At 36.5% G+C, this 20,480-nt stretch overlaps 1 pseudogene; it reads right to left on the bottom strand.

Moving 5' to 3' along the window:
* LOC104672145 overlaps positions 1 to 19,857 on the bottom strand; it is a 59,288-nt pseudogene extending 39,431 nt beyond the window's left edge.
* Positions 19,858 to 20,480: the final 623 nt, after the last annotated feature.

Here is a 20,480-nt window from a genome sequence, read left to right on the forward strand (position 1 = left end):
ATGGCAGGCCAACATAGTTATCATACTTGAATATTTGAAACTGATGGTGGTAGCGGAGGAAGAGACTGAAAAGACCAGTCCCTGTTATGAAGCAGGCAGTTATTGGAAGCTGCTCTTTAGCAAGTGAGGTTTCTGCTTTCAGACATGCCTTTGTGTTTGAAGCTCTACCTCTTTTTTATTAGTCTCTGTAATGTAGTCCTACAGAGACATTTTGTTTTTCCAAAATGGTATCATCCCATCTCAGATTTCTAGCTGCCAGCTGCCTGCTGCTTTTTTTTGTTTATTTCAAATAATCAACAACTCTTTTTAAATTTCTACAGGTTGAGTTTCTGTGGTCCAGTCTTTCTTTTGGCTAAAAAATATATTGGCTTCATGTGAGAGCATGTCTACTAACCATGGCTGTAAAAGTAACTGATGCATTCTAGTCCAGGATCTTGATAATTTCAAGTGCATTTTGCTAATTGAAGACAACATTAACACAGTGCTCGCCAATAAATCACGTCCGAATACTGAACAAAGGAAATGATAGTGTTTAAAGGTTCTCTAAGCTCTAAGCATACATTATTCATCTTAAATTGTTTTAATTTTCGTTTCTTCCCCTGGGTGTCATTCATACGGGAGACCTAATATTTTACCTGCACAGCAAAACCATTTGCCTTTTATATAGTAAAAGAAACTTTACTTTTTGGGAAGAGATAATTCTTTCCTCAATCTTAGTCCATGTGATTTGAAAGAGTTTGGCTCAACCTTGAGCTTTAGGAATAGATGTGACCCCAATGTGGCCATTCAGGGCACTTTAAGTTTCTCAATGACTCATTACCTGAGTTGAACCAGTGAGATCCTTACATATGAGTTTGTTAAAACTAAATAAAAAGAATAGTGTTTGTTTGTTGTATGTTTTCAAAAAGAAAATTTTAACTAATCCAATATCATCTTGCTGTCACTGGTTGTCACTTGGCACTATTTGTGTTTGAGAATAACTGACTGAAAATAAAGTCAACAAAGATAAAAGTAAATCGGTAGTGAAGACTTACCTTGTGAGCTATTCTTGACTATCTCATTTGAACACGTATATCATGTCATACCTAAAACTGTTCCTATGCTTGAACTTCTCAGTTATGCCCACTAAATACTCCTTATCTTTATTTTAGTTTGGAACAGTTTGCATTGGGTTACTCCTCCCCACAACTAAATTGTATTATAGAGTGCATTGATTAATATAGCATCCTTAGCTCCTAACACTAGTACTGATACTTACAAAAAAAAAGCATGATAGAACCATAAACTCTAGGATAAAGCAAATCATTATGTGATAAATTAGTAAACACTGTTTTACTGACATTAACACCTATCATTTTACTTCCATGAGACCATTTGATGTAATATATACTCAGATATGAAAGTGTTTTGCTCTTCCTTATCTTTCTTTCCATTTTTGGTCTTTCTCCTGGGTTTACCCTAGTATAATGTGGCTACTTTGGTTTTAAAATATTTAGTAATATTTTCTTTTATGAAGCCAATCCATAAATAGGATGCTGGTGTATCCATATAACACAGTATAATGGAGACTGACGATGAGCTATGGAGGTGACAGAATACAATGACAGCTCTGAGCCCTATAGGTCAGGAGAGAGTTGTTGCCAAGTGTAGGATTTGCCTAGCAAGACCTTGGTTTTCAGGATGATGGTCATTTCATTGTATTATACTGGGCCTTTAAACAATCCATAATTTATTGCATGTCTTCTGGTATGTGTGCTTCCAGGACAGAGTCAGCAATGTACGGACTTTCCCAAATAACTTTATCAAGGTTTTCAATGTATGCCTGTAAATGCCAAGAGTAGCAGGGTTTTCTATACTTTCCAAACTCGAGATATAAGGCTTTTGTTTCATGCCTGATCAGTGTAGAATATGAGGGCTGGAATGTCACTTTTACTTCCACGTCTTTAGCTTCAAAAATACACTCAGGGAGTCAGACTTTTGCTGACTATAATATTTTCCCAATATGTAGGGACAGTTAAGATCTTGGACTGCTCTGAATTGTAATAGACATATATCTTAACACTGGTTCTCATGCTTATTTTCTGGGAGCCCTTGGGATGTGGTCAGTTTCCTCCCTTGTAATAAAAAAATCTTAATGAACTGTTTTCTAGGATGCTGGTTATTGAATGAGATAATCCTGATTTGTCCTCAAAATTTTATTTAAGTATTAGTGTAAGTATTATAGTCAAATGTTAAAATAACAATGTAAAATAAGTTCAATTCTCAAGTAAATATTTGTTTTACTACTAATTTCTAAGATGTGTAATTTACTCAAAAATATTCTCTGACCATATATGAAAAAATATATATTTCATATATGCTATATCATGAAATTATTTGGCTGAAGTGACTCCTTGATTTATATGTTCTACCTGGCTTCTTCCATTCTCTTAGCTATATGAATATATTGTAAGCATACAATTGGCCCTGTGTTTGTACTTGTATTTAGTGCCCAGAGAGGTCACATACATGAAATTGTCCCTATGAGAGAAGAGTAGCAAAGACCCTTGAGACAAATGAATCACCCAGAGCAAAGGAAAGAAGCTCTTCTCTGGTATTCAACATAGTCATGGAGGCACAGCACACAAGAAGTGATCTATCAGTACTGCCTCAAGGTCTCAATTTCCAATTCAGAGAATCACCCAAGAGAGGGGTTCAGAATTAGTAAGTGCTTCTGGGACTGCAGCAGAAAGCACTGCAGGAAGAAACACTATTTATAAAAGTGAAGAAGCTACAGTGAATACTAAATTTTTTCTCCTTTCTCTGCAAGTGACAAAACAAGAAAGCACTCACTTACCTAACTGTCATCACATGAAATGAGAAGCGATAGTAATTATGACTTATTAAAAGTATAGTAAATCATTACCATTGGGGACAATGATAAACATAATTATCTAGGACAGAAGAAATAGATGAACAAACAAACAAAAAACACTCTAAAAGGACGTAAGAGAAACCCAAGACAATAGATTTATTTTCTTAAAAGAAAGAGTAGAGAGAAAAATAAATGACACCTGGAGTAATGGATGGAATGTTTGTGTCCCCCCAAATTCATATGCTGAAGCCCTAGCCCCAGTTTGATGGATTAAGGAGGTAGGGCCTTTGGGAGGTAATTAGGTTTAGATGAGATCTTAAGAATAGATGACAGTGATAAGATTAGTGTCCATACAAGAAGAGGGAACTGTGAGAAATCCATGTCTGTTTGTGATTTTGCTATGGCAGCCCACACTGACTAATTAACTGGGTGAGATACAAGGTTAAAATTTTAGTGTTCAGGAGTTTTATAAAACATATTTTATATAAGTTTTATAAAAACATATTTAAGTACCCTCACTAGAACAAATGTTTGTATTTTATCTGGAACATATTTGCTTATAAATAAATAATATTAAAACTAATAATAAGGTTGATAGTAATGGTTTACCTTTATATATGACTTCTAGTTTTGTCACTAACTCTTACTATCATGATATTAGTAAGTCCTAGAGAGAATCAGAGGCTCGTCAAGACTACAAAGCAAATAGGATAGAATTGGCACAAGAATTTACATTTTTTTCTAAATGCTCGATCAAGGTTTCTCCTGTCATATCATACCCTCTCAATGAGGTTCTTCTGAATTTTATGAACATTTGACATGGAGACTACCATCTCAGTAGACCATATTTTTAAACATAGTTCAATTGCTTTTGAAAATTCAGGATATTTTCCATTGAAATCAACTAATAATTATATTGGTTAATGTGTGTCTCTCTGGGGACAAACTGTTCTAATAATAATTTCTTCTTATTCTTAGCAACATAAAAATTCTAAAATCAGAAGTGTCCTGGCTTAAATTATGGTTAGGGTGTATAATGTATCTAGGGTATTAGAATTTTTTTTTAGTCAAAACCACCAACTGTGGGTCTTTGGTTTGATACGTTTCACTACACCTTGAGTGCAAAGAAAGAGTATGTAATGGTGCTTTTAAGTTAAACGACTTAAACACACAAGAGTGTGACCTGGTAGAAAACTTTAAGGCAGACAGAATTGAGATTAATCTCCAAGATTGGGGATATGTAAATGAATTCAATATTTTAAACATAAAAATTCAAACAGCTATCTCCATGGTAGTTAAAATTGCCAGCTTTTATTACAATTCCTACTTTGTTCTGAAATTGGCTAAGTTTATAAAATCTCCATTAAGCTTATGGACAAAATTTTATTGTTTAGCTAAGTGTATTATAATTTTTCTCTTTTTTTCCCAATTGTTCAAGTTAGGAAACTTAGAACACAATTATCCTTCATTGTTTTAACCCTGGACTTAAAATTCTTTTTCAGTATATCAACAAATACACTAAAATAATGTTCTCCCTAATTACTTCATATATATCTTGGCTTTTTATTAGTTTATATTTTTCTGCTATGTATTATTCTTCAAATGCATGATCTTACTATTCTTTTCATTAGAACTCATCTCTTTCTAGTCTGAATAATTTCTCCAGCTGTCCAGATCCATCTGTATTTTTGATCAAACTGATTTATTATCTCTCGCTTCTAACATTTTATTATTATAGATTTGGATGTGCACTCATTCACATTTTCCACTGACTGCTTAATGATTGTGTTGAATAATATCAAAGCACATTCTGATCTCCAGGGACCATCCTTGATACTACTATCTTCCAATAAGGCATAGAATAATTGCAGTTTTCTGTTTGCTGGGCTAATTTGTATATTCTTATTGACCATTATTTATATGCAATAAAACATTAATGAAACTTCTCTTTTTCAAAACTCAACCTTTAGAAAAAAGAAAAATAATAAAACAGTAACTAGGAAGTATTGGTTTTTCTAAAAACTGACACATAGTAATTGTACAGGCATATCTCCTTTTATTTTGCTGCGCTTTATCGCTCCTTGCAGATACTCTGTTTTTTTTTTTACAAATGGAAAGTTTCGTGGCATCCTTGACTCAAGCAAGTTTTTCAGCACCATTTTTCAAGAGCGTGTGCTCACTTCACGTCTCTGTATTGTGTTTTGGTAATTCTCACAATATTCCAAACTTTTTCATTGTTATTATACCTGTTATAGTGATCTGTGATAAGGTACCTTTTATGCTACTATTGTAATATTTGAGGGCACCATAAACCAAACCCATATAAGACAGTAAACTTAATAGATAAATGTTTTTATGTGTTCTGACTGCTCCACTAACTGTGTCTTTCATTCTCTTTGGGCCTCCCTATTCCCGAGACATAACAATATTGAAGGTAGGCCAATTAATAACACTACAAGGGCCTCTAAGTGTTCAAGTGAAAGGAAGAGTCACACATCTCTCACTTTAAATCAAAAGCTAGAAATGATTAATCTTAGTGAAGAAGGTGTGTTGAAAGCCAAGACAGGCTGAAAGCTAGACCTCTTGCTTGAAACAGTTAACCAAGTTGTGAATGCAAAGGAAAAGTTATTGAAGGAAATTAAAAATGTTACTCCAATTAACACAAAAATGAACATAGAAACTAAAACAGCCTTATTGCTGATATGGAAAAAGTTTTAGTGATCTGAATAGATCAAACCTGTCTCAACATTCCATAAAGACAAAGCCTAAATCAGAGCAAGGCCCTCTTTTATTTCATAAAGGCTGAGTGAGGTACAAAAACTGCAGGAAAAAAAAAAAAAAAAAAAAAAAGTTCCTGAAGTTTAAGGAAAGATGCCATCTCCATAACAGAAAAGCGCAAAATGAAGCATCACACGCTATGGAGAAGCTCCAGCAAGTTATCCAGATGGAGTTAGGGTAACTCAGAAAGGTGGCCACACTAAACAACATATCTTCGATACAGACAAAACAGCTTTATATCAGAATAAGATGCTATATGGGACTTTCATAGATATACAGAAGGAAAAGTCAATGCTTGTCTTGATCTATGCAGCAAACTTTCATAGCTACATTGACAAAGTTTTAAATGTTAAGACTTAGATACAACAATATCTTCTGGCATTCTATTTGGAAAATATAATACAGACCCTACAGGAAATGAAGATAATTGGTCCTGCTAATTTCATGCAGAGAATGCAGCCTCAGGCAACCTTTCATCCCCTATTTCCAGACAACACGTATGTATCCAGAGAGAATAATCAGTAGATTTCTTTTAGGCAAAAGAAAAATATAGAGACGTAAGTCTCCCTCTTTTTATGATCAGATAAAATCAACTTACTTGTTTAACTTAAATTTTAGTTTCTGGTTCATATAATGCAGGTTTTAAATACAAAATTTTCTAAATATTTTTGCTGATACATAAAACACCAGCACATAATTCTTTCTTACATTTAAGAAAGGTTCTATCTAAATGAACTCCGTGGCAGTGAAGGCATTTATATTCTAAAGCTATTTTTTCTAATTAAAAAGCAGATGATGTAGCAGTCTTTGCCTTTCTCATGGTCAAACTCAGCATTATACTGGGGTGTGCCTTTCAAAAGGAACATTACCTTTTCTTTCTCTACTATATTGGTTGCTGCTTCCTACATACTACTGTATTTCCTAAGAAAATATTAAGACAGTGCCCCAAATTCATAGTCTTTGATCTTAGTCCTTCATCCTTATTGCCTATATTGGTTGCTGCTTCCTACATACTACTGTATCTCCTAAGAAAATATTAAGACAGTGCCCCAAATTCATAGTCTTTGATCTTAGTCCTTCATCCTTATTGCCTATTCCTACACAATTTTAAATTTTAGCTATGATCAAGAAACTTGATCAGATTTTTAAGGGACTTTATTAATTGGGCCTTGTTTGGAATGAACATATAATCATTCCAGGTACATAAAACCCAAAATGAAACATTGAAGTGTGATTTGCCCTTCAATAAGTATAAACATGGGGTGGTTCAGAGATGTTAAAGGAAGCATTTATTAAATGAAAATAGTATAACAAATAAGAAAAACCAATATATGTTGGTTAGCATATATGGAATTAAAACTTAGAATAGAAAGATAAGTTAAAATGATATCAAAAGTTTCAACTATAACATATAAGTTCTACTGTGGATTATCTTGATTAAATTATATAACCAAAGCAATCTCTTATTACTTCATTTTAAAGATGACAATTAAAAATATTAAATTGTTCCTGAGATTTAATTTAAAAAGCGGATCTAAAACTATCACTTGTTCATAATGATAGGTGACCATAAAATGTTAGCTGTGTAATTCCTTCTTTCCTTGGGGCAGTACTTAGTGAATACTTCTTTAACTATTGGGATAGATAAGTTAAATTATTATATGAAGGAGCATGATGCAACGATGAAGTGACACAGATTTCGAAAAACAAGGAACACATGGTTAAGCTTATCATCTCCAGAGCGGAAATCTATAGTATGATAATTCACTGGATAGGTGAACCTCATATTAGTGTAATAGAAACACGGCAGCAGATATCCAATAAAACCATTTACCCAGGCATGATATAACACTAGTCAATCTTAGATTGCTCTTGGGTTACCCAAATTTTATTTAAAAAGGAGCCTTATGTATGTATTATATGTACATATTTATATTTTAAATTGTTTAAAATGTTGATGCCTCTTAACATTGTTATAGGCCAAGCAGGAGAAGCAATTACCTGTGCTTTGGGGACCTTAGCTGTCATTTCTTATGACATAGTTGGACAATGTAGGGTAAGCAAAATTTTATCTCTACCTTCTTAGAGTTTTGGCTGCGTCTGAGAATTAAATTGATATAAGACAAATTAAAAGGAGAAGAGTATAAACATGTATTTCACATAAGTGTTAAATGACCTGAGAGCTTTCATGAAAAATGGAAGATCCAAAGAAGTGGCCAAATCTACATGTTTTTATACTAGGTTGAACAAAGAGAGGCAATTATGTAAAAGCAGCTAAACCCTATGCGGAGGCTAAAGGAAGATAAGAATTATTTCAATAAAGTCCGTTTGTACAGTGAAAGGGGAAGGTCAGAGTGCTCTTTCTTCTTGCATCTGTGGTATTTGTAATTGCCTTTATCTCAAAATAATCTTTATGCCAAAGTGGCATGTTTTGGGGTGGCATATTCTGCCACCCTTCAACAACCATAACCCTTGCTTTGTATCAACAGGGCATTTAAAAACCATTTGAGAAAAAGGTATATGGTTTATCATTGTTGCCAAAAGATATTCCGTAATATCTTCTGAAAAGTCCAAGAGAACAACAAAATTCTGCAGAATGGCAGTAATTGACATAGAAAAAATATCTCAGAGACAAAACCAGAGTATTCCTGAAAGGAATCCTGTATCATTTTATTAGTAATACTATTGATGTTCACAATGGATGTTACTCTGAGGTAAAATAAAGAGATTGACAATTCTGGTGATTCCAAAGAGCCAGACTAAATCAAAAATATTTTTGCAATACTTTAACCAAATTATTTATCTTGTATGTCCTTTTTAAATGTATATACAAGAGCGATACATTTTTAAATGCAAGTCTAAACTGAGTCCAAAAATATTTTTCCATAGTATAAAAAATAAGAAAATACTGAGATACATTTTAATTTACAGTGTTTTCTTAATGAAAATTAAAATAATAGTGTGCCATACAATTGATCTCATCTTGGGTTTAATGAAATACAGTAGTTGGTCAGAAGCTATAAAATAGTCATCTAGCATGTATCCTAGGATGAGCATTTTTATCGACATTTTAGATTTTTTCCTTTTCTTTTCTTACTAGTTCAGGTATAAGAGCCAATAGACCCCCAATGGAGATGCCACACAAAGCTACAAGTGTTACATTTTGGGACATGAGAGCATGGAAGAATGAACAGAGAACACATTTAAGAAAAAGTAAGAGAAATGTGGAAAGGTTCAGCTCTTAAATGAGGAGTAATTGTGGGATTATAGTAGATCCATTTGATATCGATTTTTGATGCTTTATGGCCATGTTCCTTAAAGTGTTCTCTTTGGAAAGCATGGCTGGATTAGCCATATTATATTTGTGTAAATAAAAATAGGCAAGGTAATTCTTTTTGCAGTCTGGGGAAATGCAAAGTCTACCTAAGAGGCAAAGGCTTTTTTTATTCTAAAAAATATATGTACCATTCTCAATTTTCAGAACTTTTAAGTAATATATTTTAAAAGTTTTGTAGGCAGTTAGAAAGTAGGAAAAAAAAGTGAAGAAAATGATTTACATTGAGCCAAGCATAGAGATTAAATGAAAACGTGGAACTACTTAAGTCCAAATTTGTGCAATTGTGGCCTCCATTTTGCACCTGCACTGTGTGGGCATAATTTAAATGAAATAACATCTGGCATGTTATAAGTGTAGTCATCAACAATTGCAGAAGCATTTAAGTTGTGACTGCACTTATGGGGAAAAGGGAGAGAAAACGCAATTAAGAAGACGTGAGTCTAAGATAGGATTAAACTCACAGTTTCCACATAACTCATTCTTTAGACTCCAGAGGCCAAAGCCCTAAGCTGAAGAGAATCTCACAGAGAATCAGAAGTTCTGAAGCAAGTAGTTCAATCATGGAGTGGTGGAAAGAGACTGGGCTTTGGAGGTGATTAGATTGGGTTACACAGCTCATCCTCACCACTTCCTAGGGGTAGGAAGTTGAACCAATTAAACATTTTGCATCATGTGTCTCTCAGTTGTAAAATGATAGTAATAAAAACCACATGAATTTACAGTGAGAATTACAGTAGAGTGTCATAAAGTAGGAGGCACCATGAATGGCAGCATCCTTTCTCAACTCTCTTTGTTCCTTCTTATATTTTTGTCCTTATATTTTATATAATAATGATATTTTTATGTATTTAACTTGACTCTATGTGTCTCAATTTGACTTATAAATTCACCTACCTCATAACCCAGGGATTGGGGAATCATTTACTCATTCTAAACCATGTATAGAAAACCTCTTATGTGTAAATTAATAGGCCAGATCCTGAAATTAAAATTGTGAGCATGAAGAGACATGCTCCCTTGGTTCATATAATCTACCGGGTGACACAGACATTAATCAATTGTACATAAAAAGTAAAGTGACATTACAAATGTGATATGCACCATGGATGAGGGATATACCTTGTGACATAAAAGGGTGCAGGAGTCAAATAAGTCAGGAAAGTATTTAGTGAACCACAGGAGAAAGAAAAAATATCTAGGCAAAAATGTCAGGAAAAAACATAAAGAAAAAAACCCTAAGAAACAAAACATAAAAAATACCCTAAGACCTTTTTTGGCAAAAAGGAGCAATGTATATGAAATCAAAAGAGAATGTTTGGTATTAAATATGAAACAGATAACTGAAAAATTTGTAGAGGTCTGTAGCAGTAATGTGGAATGAATAGTAGGGTTATCTATGGAAGGTTGAAGCCATGAATTATGTTCAAAATATGTTTGAAATTTTATAACAATGGAAGTATTCCTTAAAATGCAAATTGTGCCCATAATGGGCATTTTGACTGGCAGTCAGATAAATTTAATTTGCAACGACACTTCTTTGAAATGCAAGGTCTGACTTTGGGAGAAATACAATATACAACATATAAGTGGAATAGTAGAGTTTGCAATGATAGATGTTCACACATACATTCTTCTTCCTCTTGATCACTTCTATTTTTCCCTGTATTCATTTCATGTCGGAAAGTGGAGTTTCAATTCAATTTTAATCTGGATTAGACTACTATTTCTGAGATAGATTGCACAAACACAGTAGTACAGCTAATTAGATAGATAGATAGATAGATAGATAGATAGATAGATAGATAGATAGATAGACAGGCAAATTTAGATGGTACGATGGACAATGCAATTGCATTGATGTAAGATAAATGCAGTTGTAGAGCAGTCCAAAACTTGAGTCTGAGTATGGATTTTTTTTGAGGTTGCAAAACTAAGGGAAATATAAAACATGTGATTCTACCTTAAGTCTCTGGGATGGATGCCATAAATTAGACAAATAATACAGAGCATGTTTTAATTAAGTTAAAATTTGATTCTAAACTATTTACCAGTCTCAACATATTCTGCTTATATAATAGTGAAGTAAGTCATGTATCTACATTTTAATAGGAATAAATTATCTAAAACACTGTCAATAATACAAACACCATCTAATAGGAAACTCAACTATTTAACAATACTAACAGTAATACAAAATTAATATTTTTGTAAATTCACTAGAGTTTTACAAAAAACTTCAGATAAATATTATTATTCTTCAGATAAATATTATTACTCTGATACTGCAAATGATGAAACTGAGATCCTGAATATTTAGCATGGGTACACAAAGACACAAAGCCATAAGGCTAGGCATATAGTAATTTTTATGATAAATTTTTGTTGAATTAATAAACCCATGGACTATCCAAAGATAAAACCTAGGTCTCCAGAACTTATAGTATCTCACTATATAACAAATAGAACCATTGGATAGTATAAAACACACTTAGAAGCCAGAGCTACATTTCCTTTCATTTAATCATTGATTTATGTATTCATCCACTCACTCATCTATTCATTCTATGTTATTTCTCTTAAGTTTGTCGATAGCACATTATCTCTGAGAAATTTTATTAGGTATAAAGATGTGTCGATACATGAAACCATCATATCCTCAGTATTCACAGAGTGTGTAGTTTATCAGAGAATATAGACAATTATACAAGTAATTTCCATGCAGTTAACATAGGAAAAGTAAAGAATGCAAGGGAATCAGAAAGTAGGGCATACTAATCTGTGGCCTGGGAGAGGGAGACAGTGAAAAAACCCCAGAAGTGAATTTAAGCCAAGTCCTTATCTAAGAATGGGAATTAGCCAAGTGAAGGCACCCAGAATTTGGAAAAAGTGGGAGAACACTGAATGCAAAAGAATTGCATAGAGAGAGGAAGCTTATAGGCTAGAAAAAAATAGTTCAATATGGATGAAAGATCGAGTGCAAGATGGAGTGTGAAAAGACATGAGAATAGAAAGAAAAGGGCCAGAAGATAGAGAGACTAGTGTACCATGTTAAGACATTAGATGCATCTTCAAAGCAATGGTTTGTTTTGAAATAGAGGATTGGTTAGGCAGGGGAACATCATGATCAGAGATGCATTTTTGTTTGTTTTTTTAAAGATGCTTTTACAGAGATTTTATATAGACAAAAATTTTAGAAAAAAACAAAAAAGCCAGATGATATGTGGATATCAATTGATTTTAGTGGTATTAGAGAAAAATAAATAATTAGGAGATATGTTTAAAGACATATACAAAGCATCCTAATTAATTTGGGGTGAGTCTTTGGGATGGCTTCCCAATTCTGAGTCCCAAGATTAAACAGGCCAATCCTGGGTCGGGCACAGTGGCTCATGCCTGTAATCCCAGCACGTCGGGAGGCCAAGGTGGGTGCATCACCTGAGGTCAGGAGTTTGAGACCAGCCTGGCCAACATGGTGAAACCCCATTTCTACAAAAATTACAAAAAAAATTAGCCTGGTATGGTGGCACACACCTGTAGTCCCAGCTACTCAGGAGACAGAGGCAGGAGAACTGCTTGAACCCAGGAGGCAGAGGTTGCAGTGAGCTGAGATCATGCCACTGCACTGCAGCCTGGGCAAAAGAGCGAGACTCCATCTCAAAAATAGATAAATAAATACGTAAAAATTTTAAAAAGCAGGTCAGTCCTGTCTCTGGTAAATATTGCAGATTGGTTCGATCAACATATATTCTTTAAACTGGGGAATGGCGAGGTAAAATCTCATTTCTTATACTTTTGAAGCTAAGTTTTCAAAAGTGACAAAGTTCTACACTGCAGGCTCCCATATAAGACTTGAAAGGCTGAACTAAAAATTATGTGGAAGAGGTCATGAGGCTTCTCTATTAAGCAAAGTCAGAAAATATTTTTGTTTCCTTTTTTGGAGGTTTTTGTTTGTTTGTTTGTTTTTAATAGTAGCCATATAAGGGTTTCTGTTATCTGGTCCCTGGCATTCTGTATATTTGGGGAGCAGAAAGCTGCTGCTGCTTCAGGCTTTCAATAAAATATTTCTGCGGTGTGACTGTACAGTTTTCCTATTTGTATGGTTTCTAGAAGTTTAGTATGTAATTCCCGTACCTAAATAATATTCTTAAATAAACGCATTTGTTCTTTCATACTAGCTGGAGTGGATTTTATTGTCAGCTGTAAAAATTCTCTGCTAGTTATAACTTGTTTTTCTAGATTTTGCTGTGGTCGTTACTAGCTATATAGCCTTTGAAAATATGAGATCCCTTGTTCAAAAATATTAAGAATTTTAAGATGGCAACAACAGAACATTAAATCAAACACTGAGAGTTTCTAATCCCAGACCCCTGTGCACCTTCACAAGTCATACACTCAGAAAGCTGATCCTGGCTGGGTTACAAAACAACCGCATGGGCAGATGTGGTTGGGGCGGAGGGGGGGGGGGGGGGGGGGGGGCGGGCAGTGATTCTGGAACCAGGCATGTTTAGGTTTAAAGCTCCACCATCTTGTAGCTGTACCATCTGGAACAGCTGCTAGTTGATGTATCAGCAAAAGAGAGAGAGAATAATCACTCAAGAGCTTATCTTTATTCTTCTTGGAAGTGCCTTATGCTATTTATTTCACCTTAAAAGACATTGGACCAAATTAGCCACAGGCTGTCTCCTAACTGAAAAGTTTCTGGGAAATATAAGAAAACAATTTTGATGGTGGTGAGTTTTGTGGTATTTGCTACAAATCTCAATATGCATTTCTACAAGTCACAAGAAGTCCTGGAAATCCACAGCCTTACCACCACCAGACTAGAGTCTCTACTATGAGGCTTATCACAGAATGTGTCACGGAAGTATAAAACTTGAAGACGAGTAGAAAGGAGCTGAGCTATGTAGCCCTAACTCCCCTTCCCTAACTCAACAATCTAATCATTTATTCTTTCTTTAAAGAGGAGTAGACAGAGATATACCTGGAGTATTATTCTATGGGAAATCAATATACACGGAAACTAAAGGCCATTGGAACATGAGATTACCTGCCAACAACTTTTCTCCTCCATGCCCCTTCTATTAGCACTAGTCATGGAAGTATCAAGAACAATATGGATGATGAGGATATTGTATTGTTTTAAGGCAATAACTGTACCTGTGGGTGAACCTGGTGCCCAACCATCTTCAGTAAAACACCTATGTGCCCAGAACCCTGAACATCCCAGAAAGGAAGAAAGGTAGGCTGCTTAATGAGTACATCTCCCAATGCATTGGCACCCCAAATACTGTTCTTTTCAAATCCCCTTTCCATAAAAAGGCTTGCAAAACTGCGGGGTTATTTTTGGTTGGTGGTGGGTTTTTGTTTGTTTGTTTGTTGTTGGTTTTTTTTTTTTGTAAAGAGTTGCTGGAGGGAGGGAAGGGGGCTGGACTTAATTATTTTAACTTTTAATTTTACAGATATTTACATCCTGCTTATATAAATTAAACTCATTCAAAGAGTAGTTAAAATAAGCTTAATAATAAAGGCAGAAATTTGAGAGACAAATAAAGAATCGTAATGTATAACAAAACCAAAGAAAAGTCATTGATCTATTAGTTGATGTTTCAGAATACATACATTATTGTTTTCATGTGTGGAGTGTGCTTAAGCCCTGGAAATGTCTATTATGAAGATATAACGTTGGAATTTGACATAATTACATGTCTGAGTGGTAGATTAGGGTAGTCTTAATGGCACTTGATTTCAAGAGAGTTCAGATTTGGTACAGTGTTTAGATTTATAACCTTTGAAAGTCACAAAATATTCCATTAAACTGTTCCAATATTTTATACAGGGTCACTGTATTCTTGCTTTGATGTGACCTTTATGTAGTTGGTTGCTTCAGAGCAGATTACTGGTTCCCAAAGGTTACATGGAATTCATCTTTCTCTATTTTACTTCCATTCTCAGTCACATTTACTATTTCACTGCGAACTTCTTTAAAGGTATGGGATTATCTAATACTACTTGTTAATAATATGTTAATATGCTATTTTGTTTTAAAACTTACGAGACTGGTTTTTATATATTTGGTAACCTATCATACATTTAAGCACCATACATTAGATTTAACTGCTGTTTATTCAGGTGTCATTTGAAGAATAGTCATATATCTTAATGGAGAGACGTGAAAAGCAAGTGCGGAAGGACTTCAACATAAAGAGAAGACAAATAGCACATTGTAGGATTCAGTTGCAATTGGAACAAACTAGAGAACTTTATTTATAAGATATTCAATCATTTTTTCAGTATGGCTACAATTTTCTTTAAAAAATGATTACTAAATTTCCTAAAATTTAAAAATAATATATAATCATCTCCTTATAATATTCAACCACTAAAAGTGCCTTTATTTTAAAATTAATGATAAAAAATTCTACATAAAGTAATATTTTGATCCCACTTCACAGCAACAAAGAAAGCATTCATAATGGCATTACTTGCCACTGATAATGCTATTTATAGTTTCTTATATTTGGTAAATTATTAATACTGCTGATTATGTTTATTCCAAAGGGTAGCAGGTTTCTATAATTTTGCTTTTTAAAAATTTTAGTAACACCTCTAATTGAAAGCTTTCTCTAATTGAAAGCTTTTTTAAAAAAAAAATTGTGTTAAAAAAAAATAGTGGTAAACTATTTTTTCCAGTTTTCTTCATTGTATCAATTTGTAGAAGTCAAAATAAAAGACACTTTTACCCAGAATGACATAAGGTAGCATACACACTAAAAGTCATGTCAGATAACTTACCAATATAAGTTAAATAGTGTAAACACTCACATGCAGTGAAAATTCAGCTACTGAGAATCAAGTAGCCTTTTTTAAATGTGAAATGACAACAAACAAATGGATTATGAGGATTGAATCAACAGATTCAAAAAATGGAACACTGCTAAGTATTTGTAATACTTCAATATTTATTGAATGAATCCTATTTATATATTATTTCATCATTTGAATCAATATCATTTTAACAAATTAGCATAGAAGAAATGAGACCATTCAGCAAAGTACTGTATGAAAAATACCCTAATATGAAAAATAACATCTTTGTTATATTCCTAATATCAAGGAATATATAGTTTTAGTCTGAGATCCCCACAGGGAGGAATTTAAGGCTCAGCTAGGAAACTTTCCACCCACCTCTGCCAAAATGGTAGGCGATTCTTTATTGAAGGTAGAGAGGAAGCACTGTACAAAAGGGGGAGAATGTAGAGAAATATATAAAGGCCCAAACAAAATGTACCTACTTTGCACTGATTAATCCACAAATATCTATGTTTGCAATAGTTGCCAATATGCGCTTAGAATCTTGTTTCTTGTAATATCCAAGAGTGTACAGGAAAAGCTACTCTGTTCTTCCCTTCTTGTTGCAGTGACAACAGGCTCCCTCTATATGGCTCACTTTTTGGCCACAGTTTTAATAAAAGCTATAAAATTCACTCTTGTTTTATTTTTTAACCTAATGTGTTCTGTGAATTAATTCACTGGGCAAACACATTTTATCACAATCTACCATTGAGATACAAAAATCTTGTAATGTGGCAACTTCTTAGATGCACATTCTTCCAACTGATTTATATATATATGTGTGTATATATATATGTGTGTATATATATGTGTGTGTGTATATATATATATATATTTTTAATTTTGACAGTCTTGCTCTGTCACCTAGGCTGGAGTGCGGTGGCGCCATCTCTACTCACTGCACCTCCACCTCCCGGGTTCAAGTGATTCTCGTGCCTCAGGCTTCTGAGTAGCTGGGACTACAGGCCCAGGCTACCACACCTGGTTAATTTTTGTATTTTCAGTAGAGACCAGCTTTCCTGGAATTGAACTCCTGGCCTCAAGTGATCCACCCATCTGGGCATCCTAAAGTGCTGGGTGATTTATTTATTTATTTATTTTGGCGGTACATTGATACTTTTATCACGGACAACGTGGCCCCTTCCACATCCACAAATCAGTGCTGTCCAAGCCCCACCCAGGAGCCCCTGTCCAGCCACTGCTCTCCGAGGACCTCGCCCAGGTTTCTGTCACATTATCACTCGCCAGGACACACAGCAGCTCTTCCACTCTTACCTGAGGTTGTATTATAAAAGCACATGCTGGTTGTAAACACCTTCAACAACGCAGAAATGAGCAAGGGGAAAGTGGAACTTACTGTGGACATGGCCGCAGGACCACACTTTTGTTCCTGTTGGGATGCTTGGGTCGGTTTCACAAGTCGCCTCACAATCCTGTAGGCTGACCCCGTCTGTCCGGGCGCCTCGCGCTGCCTGCCTCCTGGGCACTCTGGGGTGACATGGACGAATGTGCGCTTGTCTAAGCTTCAGTGCGTGCAGTGAAGAGTCTGCACCAAGAATGGTCCATCAATGAGCGGGAGGACTACCCGGGAGGGGCTTGCATGCCTCCCATCCTGGGCACTTCCTGACTTTCTGCAGGAAGTGCTGTCCTTGAGTCATTCTGTTTTGTCCTGAGGCTGCTGCGAGGAGGGGGACAGATGAGCACATGCTGGAGGCTTCGGTCCAGGCACAGCAGCAGGTCCCAGCTGGCCCGCTTTCCCTGACCGGAGAAGAGCAGCCCCCACCAGGCTGCGGGCACAGTCCCAGCTCACACAAGGCCTAGAGCGCACTGCAGGGCCCCAGCAGTCTTAATTTTCACCCTTGTCCCTCCTGCTTTCCAGCTTTGGAGTCCTTGTTAAAAGGAACTCGAACCATAAAGTTATAAACACGACACCTGCATTCCCAATCCTTCACGGTTTTCTTTTTTACACACAAAACTTACAATCTTTACTTTTTCCAAGAAAACCAGTTTTTTCCGACACTTTAAAAAACAAATTATCCTTTTATCATATGTTGAAAGCCCTACCCATAACAAACCCACTTCTGCGTTTGACTCTGTTCACTGACCCTTCATTTACTTCCTAAACTGACTCTTTTGGTAACTTTCAGTGAAGAGGTGGCTTTAATAAATATATTCTCCAGAAATCTCCAGAACCTTTGCGTGGGTCAGGGTGAGAGGTGCCGCCACGATGTAAACAGAACAACTGAGTCCTCCGGGTAGGTGCCAGGTGCCATCTGCACAGGCCGCGTGTGTGGGAGGCATGGAATCAGAGGCGCTTCCTCAAAATGCATCCCTTGTCTCCCACAGAGCACACAGGCCCTAGGGCCCGGTAAACAGGGCTGGTCCCAGCGGATGCATACCACTTCCTGGTCTTGGGGGATGGTACGCCAGAGGCTGCCCAGAGCAGGAAGCCCATGCAGAGGCCAGGGTCTCTTGTCCCACTCGGCAGAGACTCCAGAAGGAGCAAGGGGGCAGCATCAGAGCCTGGGGTCTGGACAGGGGTGCGCAAGGGCACAGCAGCTGCAGGCCATTGGGAAGGCCAGAAGAGGGTGAGTGGAAAGCCGAGGGACCGTGGAGTGACTCAGAGAAGGCGCTATTCACCTCAGAGTCCTGCATGTGCCGTTTGTGTTTCATCCGGGGATTTTGAAACCAGGTTTTTATCTTGGACCTCCGAGAGGGGCATCTCCCTGGCCAGCCTCTTCCGCTCTAGAGGGCCCAGGTACTGGTGGTGCCGGAAGACGGTCTGCAAGTCGCCGACCTACTCAGTGGTAAAGGCAGTGCGGACGCTGGGGGCGCCAGGTGTCCCCTTACTCAACCCAGCCGCGGTCCTTTCCGGCGCAGGCAGATTTGAGGACCTAGCCTCCTTGATGCTGACGGCCTGAGGGGGCTCCCGGGTGCCGGATATCTGACCCGGGCCAGGGAGGCTCCCCTGCGAGACATGGCAGGCCTGGAGGTGTGAGTCGGCCCTGAGCAGCTGCTCTGGGAGAGCCAGTCCACTGAGCCAAAGCTGGAGGGCAGCTGCCGGCCACAAAGTGGGGAGGAGGAGAGACGCGTGACCGTCAGGTGGGCCGGAGGGAAGACCGGGCGGGGCTGGCCAGGCGCAGGATCTGCCTGGGTGGTTTTTAAATCTGTAACATAATATTTGCTTTTAATTTTTAATGTTACTATGTTGTCAATGTATTGTAAAGCTTAAACTCTTTTTCGTTAATACCACGTAATTTGAGTTTTTTTTTTTTTAATTTGCCAATTAAAAGTGAGATTACTTTGATTTAATTTCTTGTGATAATATTTATTTATGGCCTGGCACGGTGGCTCATGCGTGTAATCCGAGCACTTTGTGAGGCCGAGGCGGGTGGATTGCTTGAGGTCAGGGGTTCTAGACCAGCCTGGCCAACATGGTGAAACACTGTCTCTACTAAAAATACAAAAATTAGCCGGGCGTGGTGGTGCGTGCCTGTAATCTCAGCTGATTGGGAGGGTGAGGCACGAGAACTGTTTAAACCCAAGAGGTGGAGGTTGCAGTGAGCTGAGATTGCACCGCTGCACTCCAGGCAACAAAGTACGAGTCTGTTTCCCCCCAGATATATATATATATATAATGCTGGCACTAAATGGTGGTTGCAGTATGTATAACTATCAAGCAGATGGCTTATTTTAAACCTACAAAATACATTTACATCATGTGTCTAATTACATTAGACTGGTTGATGGGACAACAAAAAAGAGAAGATAAATTCTGTAAATTGGGGTCACTTATGACTGATGAACATCTACTAAACTAAATTCTCTCATCTATATCTACAAGATACGGTTTTGGAGGATGGGATAGAAAACAATTTTTGACACAGAACATACAAACTCTTTAAACTTGATACTTTTATAGTATGATTTTTCCTACCTTATATATAACAAAACTCTAAAGCGTGTGAATTTTCAGAAGTAACCAAGCATGGCATTTTCCTTTACGTTTTTTCTTGCATTGAGTGGTTTCTGTCATCTTCAAAAACACTAGAATGGAGATCTCTTACAACAAGTAACTGATCACTCAGTTGGCTAAAGTCCAGATTGAGGGCCAGGTGTGGTGGCTCACACCTGTAATTCTAGCAGTTTGGGAGGCTGAGGTGGGAGGATTGATTGCTTGAGGCCCAGAGTTTGAGACTAGCCTGAGCAACATAGCCAGATCCTGTCTCTATCTCTATACACACACACACACACACACACACACACACACACACACACACACGACCAGATTGTGATCTGGCTCAGAGCCATTCTTTCCAATTACACACCCTTCCCTTTTGTTTAAGAGTATTTAAAAGAAACCCAGCAATTCCAAAAAAATTCCCAGAAAGAACAACTACAGATCCTCAGTAGGGTTCATTGTTAGCATCCCTGAAATATCTTGGAAAGGAACTTACTGGAAGTTTACACCCTCTTTAGTTCTTTGAAATGCTTCTCCCAACTGTACAATATACATCAATGGTACAGCTTCTGGAGAAGAAACTTTCTGCCTAAAAACAGATGGTAACTACATCATTGAAGCAGAAAATTGTGTATGTATAATTTTATAGTTATTTTATTTTTATATATTTTTAATAGGAGGAAAGTAAAAGGATATAA

This window comes from Rhinopithecus roxellana, chromosome 10, assembly GCF_007565055.1.
Source record: "Rhinopithecus roxellana isolate Shanxi Qingling chromosome 10, ASM756505v1, whole genome shotgun sequence".
Classification (NCBI taxonomy): domain Eukaryota; kingdom Metazoa; phylum Chordata; class Mammalia; order Primates; family Cercopithecidae; genus Rhinopithecus; species Rhinopithecus roxellana.